The following is a 5885-nucleotide window of genomic DNA, read 5'->3' as shown; positions in this document are numbered from 1 at the left end:
ATGATACAAGTGGTTCCTATGGGGGAAACAGAAGATCAATGGCATGCTATTAAGGCTGAGGTGGAACCTGTGGTAGATAATAGTGTAATACAATTGCTAACTGAATATTCTGGATTATTTGAAGAGCCTACTGGATTACCTCCTTCTAGGGGTGTCTTTGATCACAGGATTGTACTACAAAATGGTACTGAACCTGTGAACAAAAGGCCTTATAGGTATCCTTCAGTCAAGAAGGATATTATTGAGAGTCTTGTACAACAGATGTTAGATCAATGTATCATTCAACCTAGTTGCAGTCCTTTTGCATCACCAGTGGTACTAATAGGTAAAAAAGATGGATCATGGAGGTTGTGTGTGATTATAGAGATTTGAATAAGCATACTGTAAAGAATAAGTTTCCTATTCCTATTGTGAAAGATTTTCTAGATGAACTTGGGGGATCTAAGGTCTTCTTTAAAATATACCTAAGGTCTGGATATCATCAGCTCAGAATGGCCAAGGAAGATGTGCTTAAGACTGCCTTTAGAACTCATTCTGGTTATTTTGAATATTTGGTAATGTCATTTGGCCTATCAAATGCTCCTGCAACTTTCCAAGGATTGATGAATTCTGTTTTTCAGAAGTTTCTTAGGAAACATGTACTGGTTTTCTTTGATGATATTCTCATATACAACAGCACTTTAGAGGATCACTTAACTCATTTGAAATTTGTTTTTGTAGAGATGAGTAAACACCAGCTATTTGCAAAGAGGAGCAAATGTTTCTTTGGGGTTCAGAAGATTGAGTATTTAGGACACTTCATCTCAGCTGAAGGAGTGTCTACTAATCCTCAAAAGATAGCAGCAGTCCAAAAATGGCCCACACCAACAACCCTCAAACAGCTCAGGGGATTTCTAGGCTTAACTGGTTATTACAGAAGGTTTATTAAGGGTTCTGGGGTGATTTGCAAACCTCTGATTGACTTAACTAAGAAAGATGGGTTCAAGTGATCAACTTCAGCAGATGCAGCTTTTGCAGCTTTGAAAGAAGCACTCACTCAAGCTCATGTTCTAGCTTTTCCAGATGCTACCAAGACCTTCATTGTAGAAATTGATGCCAGTGGTCATGGTATTGGAGCAGTACTTATGCAGGAAGGACATCTCATAGCTTTTATTAGAAAAGCTTTATCACCCAAGCATGCGGCTTTATCTATATATGATAGAGAACTATTGGCAATGGTACATGTAGTGACTAAATGGTCACAGTATCTATTGGGGCAGAAGTTCATCATCAGAACTGATCAAAAGGCCTTAAAGTATCTTATGAAGCAAACACTACACACTAATTCCCAATTATTGTGGCTAACCAAATTAATGCCATTTGATTACTCAATAGAGTACAAGAAGGGTGTGGAGAAAAAAGTAGCTGATGCCCTTTCTAGGGTAACTGGAGCTGGAATATTGACATTACTGGTTTCATCTGGTGATACTGATCTTTTCCAAGCTATAGTTGACAGTTGGAATTCTGATCAAGAACTAAAGAAACTCACTGAAGAGCTAGAAGCTGATCCACTCATTCACAAACAGTTCACATGGTCCCAAGGCCAACTAAGAAGGAAAGGCAGATTGGTTATAAGTAAAGAACCACAATTGAGAAGAACAATCATGACTCTATGGCATGCAGCTCCTCAAGGGGGTCATTCAGGTGTTGAAGCTACCCTAAGGAGATTACTTACATTGTTTTACTGGAAAAACATGAGGAAGGAGGTGAGGGACTTTGTACAGAAATGTGATATTTGTCGGAAGAACAAATCAAATTTAGCTGCTTATCCAGGGCTGTTACAACCCTTACCTATTCTAGATGTGGTATGGTCTCAAATTAGTATGGACATCATTTATGGCCTACCCAAATCAAAAGGCTATGATGTGATATTAGTAGTGGTAGACAGACTTAGCAAGTATGGTCACTTCATTCCATTGAAGCATCCTTATACTGCTAAATCTGTAGCTCAAGTGTTTTTAGACACTGTGGTGAGATTGCATGGTCTTCCTGACACTATTACCAATGATCGAGATGTTGTCTTCCTTAGCCAATTCTGGCAAGAGCTATTCACATTACATGGAGTTCAATTGAATACTTCTTCTACATATCATCCCCAATATGATGGTCAGACTGAGGTATTGAATAGAAGTTTGGAGACATACTTAAGATGTTACTGCAATGATGATGATGCTAATTGGTACTCTTGTTTGCCTATGGCTGATTACTGGTAAAACACCTCATTTCATTCAGCCATACAGACCACCCCATATGAAGCTTTGTATGGTCGACCACCTCCCTTACATTTACCCTACTTACCAGGGGAGTCAGCCTCAGCTGAGGTGGATAACACCTTGATCAACAGAGAACTGAAGCTCCAGCTACTGAAGCACCATCTAATGAGAGCTCAACACAGAATGAAACAACAGGCAGATGCTCACAGGAGTGATAGACAATTTGAGATTGGTGATTGGGTCTACATTAAAGTTCAACCATACAAGCAAGTCGTTATATCTAATCATGCTTCTCACAAGTTAGCCTCTAAATACTATGGGCCTTTCCAAACTCTAAAAAGGGTGGATTCAGTTATTTATACATTATTACTTCCTGTTGGAGTTCAAATCCATCCCACAGTACATGTGTCATTGTTGAAAATATGTTATGAAACTCCATCGCAGATTGCTTATCCACCTACTCTTGATTTGGCAAGTCCATATTGTCCTAATCCTGAAGCCATTTTACAAAGAAGGATGGTGAAGAAAGGAAACAAGGCGGTTGGACAAGTTTTGGTTAAATGGCAGGGGCTTCCTAATGAAGCTGCTACTTGGGAGTTTGCTACTGTCTTGCACACGAGATTTCCTACTTTTGATCCTTCTGGTCAAGGATCTTCGATTGGGGGGAGTACTGATACATGATTTTAATAAGCTCAGCTCGACTACAGTAGAATTGAGAAGCAAAAGTAAAGTCAGTAGTTAGTAGTCCAAAAGTTAGTTAAAGAGAGGAAAAGTTAGTTACGTTAGTTAGTAGCTGAATAACAGAATTCTGTTATTAATTCTGTTAGATAGAATCTAGTTACATTAGGAATGTATGAATCATTACATATAAGGATTTTAAACATCATTACAGGATATGATATACAATTGCGTAATTTCCTCCTAAATCTCTCTATTCTTCTTCTTCCTTCGTCTCTCCTTTTCTCTGCTCTTTTGCAATTCTAACACTCTCTACTGCTTCCTCGATTTGTTCCTGGAGTAGTGCTACGATCCTCGAATTCTCTTGAATTCATGCAATCGTGTAACAGTGGATGTCATGCCACCTTAGCGCCCCTAACCCATTTTATCCCTCCCCTCTATTTGTTTTCCACCCTCTATGTGGCAATGACAGTGGAGAGGTAGGAAATTTTAATGATGGAAAAATATTAACCCATTTTACCCCACCCCTCTATTTGTTTTTCCACCCTCTATGTGGCAATGACTGTGGGGAGGAAAAAAATTTAATGATGGAAAAACAAATAGAGGGGAGGGGTAAAATGGGTTAGGGGCACTGAAGTGGCTTGCCATCCACCTCATCGAATGTCAGTGCCATGTAGGGTTTTATGTTCACCTTGGACAAACTTAGCGAAGGAGGGTAGATTTGAACCAATAATATTACGACAGGGATATATTTGGACCCAAAGTATACGCGGGATATATTGAAATATTTTCTCATAGTAAATGGGTATATTTGGCCTTTTTCTATAGCTAGTATAACACTTTTATATAAATATACATATTGCAGATTTACACAGTAGATCTCAACTTGTTTGGAATCGAAAAATAATTATCATTGTTTAAGTTATATTTAGTTTGTGTCAAAATTATTGTTACTATTATTAAATTGTATCCCATCAAACATTATGAATGACACTGAGAAAGTATATTACTCCATATAGTGTTTCGCAACTACATGTCTATAAATAGAAAGAGGTATTTATACACGTTTCAAAGAAAGAAAACTCTATTTTTCTCGCTAGTCTTATCAATTCTTCAATTATTTCACGACAAAAAATATCAATCGTACTCATTATTGTCTCTTTGATCCTTTGAGCTTATCTCTTTACTTGCGTCCATTTTTATCCAAACTGTAGTCTTCACAATTATTATGAAGAGTGTAGCATATTTTTTCACCTTATTCTCGTTATATTCTATTCATTTCATCATTTTTTTCCCTAGTTCTTTTTCCTTTTTTTGATTAACGGGATGCATTTCATTAAAGAAAACTACCTGTTAGTACGTAAAAATAGTAGTAGTATTTGTGTGTGTGTGGGGGGGGGGGAGGGTATACTAATTCCCCCTCAGCATGGCCCTGATTGTCAATATTACATTCCAAAATTTGTCTTGGGAAAGCAGTTCCTACGATGTCTGCCTAAAATACATGTGTGGCAAACACCGGAGAAACTGCTGTTATAAGAATATTATCAAAAAAATCCTTCTTAGTGTTCTCCTTTGCCATTAGATCAGCTACTTTATTGGTCTCCCTGTAGCTGTGCTTTACCATCACGATGCTTAACCTTTGGACGATTGACCTGCATTCAGAAATAATTGAGTCAAAGATAAGATTTCCATTTATTAGCATTATAATTACCTCTGTAGAGTTAGTGTTTATTTCCAGTGGTGTTAACTGCCTTTCTTCTGCAATTTGCAGTCCTCTTAGAAGTGCTAGCAACTCAGCCTGAGTGTTAGTGGTGTGCTGGATAGATCCTATGTAGCCCAGGACCCAATTTCCACTTGCATTCCCGAAGACTCCTCCCAGTCCTCCCCTTCCAGGATTCCCCGTTGCAGCTCCACAGTGTTGAGCTTGTAAGTGTTGATTTGTGGGGGTGTCCATTTAACCCAGATATTTTTATATTTTGTGGGGGCTTTGTTGATTAGTATGGTTACATATTCAGTTGTTTTTGCTAGAGCAGCTTTGGTGTTAACCATATCCTTTATATTGTTGAATAGATTGTTATTTCTTGATAGCCAAATTTGCCAAAAGCAGAATGGAAGAAGCTCTTCCCATGTGATGATGTTGTTGAAAGGTTCTTTCTTGAGTGAGGCCCATGTCTTTGGCCAGCCCCTATTGGTGAAGGATGTGACATGGCTTGGAAGAGTATTGGTGCTTTCTGAGACAATGGATACCCAGAATAGCTTTGAATTTGGGCAGTGAAAGAAAATGTGTGCAGATGTTTCAAGTCCCTGGTTGCAAAAGCTGCATGTGGGGTCTAAGTGGATCCCAATATGGTGAAGGAAGGCTTTAGTGCGGAGTCTGTCATGGAAGAGTAACCAAAAGAAGGATTGAATCTTTTTGGGAACTTTTAATTTCCAGATCCACAAGTAACTGTTACTCATGTTTTCAGTTTTTTGTTGTTGAAGATTATCCAGAAGGAAATATACTGATTTTGTGGTGTAGGTTCCATTTGTGGTGATTCCCCAATTCATCTTGTCTTCCTTAATAGGTGTGAGCACGTGATTTTTGCTTCACGAAAACTACTCCAAAAAAAATCGAAAAATAAAACAAATTGCCTTTGGGTACAATTTTGAGAATTTTGCGTGATATTTTGGATAATTATTTTTGTCTGTGAATGTTTACCTTGTTTTAATTAATTGAAAAAATACCAAAATACATGTTGCATGCATATTTAGAATTTAATTATGCATTTTTGAATTAATTAAACCATGTCCTATTTTAAAGAATGAAAAACACAAAAATATGAATTTTTGGTAGCTTTGTCATTTTTATTGTTTAATTGTGTGATTTTATTTTAATCAATATTTGATCTTGTGTGTTAATTATTGTTAAGGGTTAATCAATATCTTTTTAAAATAATCTTGGTTTTACAATTTAAT

At 37.3% G+C, this 5885-nt stretch overlaps 1 long non-coding RNA gene across 1 annotated transcript; it reads left to right on the top strand.

The window, feature by feature from the left end:
* The first annotated feature begins 4213 nt into the window (after nt 1-4213).
* LOC142175387 (uncharacterized) lies at nt 4214-5491 on the top strand. The gene is made up of 2 exons (XR_012704365.1): nt 4214-4856; nt 5001-5491. It is a non-coding gene; the product is annotated as an uncharacterized LOC142175387 (long non-coding RNA).
* The last annotated feature ends 394 nt before the right edge of the window (nt 5492-5885 follow it).

The sequence above is a fragment of the Nicotiana tabacum genome, chromosome 3 (assembly GCF_000715075.1).
Source record: "Nicotiana tabacum cultivar K326 chromosome 3, ASM71507v2, whole genome shotgun sequence".
Lineage (NCBI taxonomy): Eukaryota > Viridiplantae > Streptophyta > Magnoliopsida > Solanales > Solanaceae > Nicotiana > Nicotiana tabacum.
Note: the sequence above shows the minus strand (reverse complement) of the source record. Positions and strands in the feature narration are given on the sequence as shown.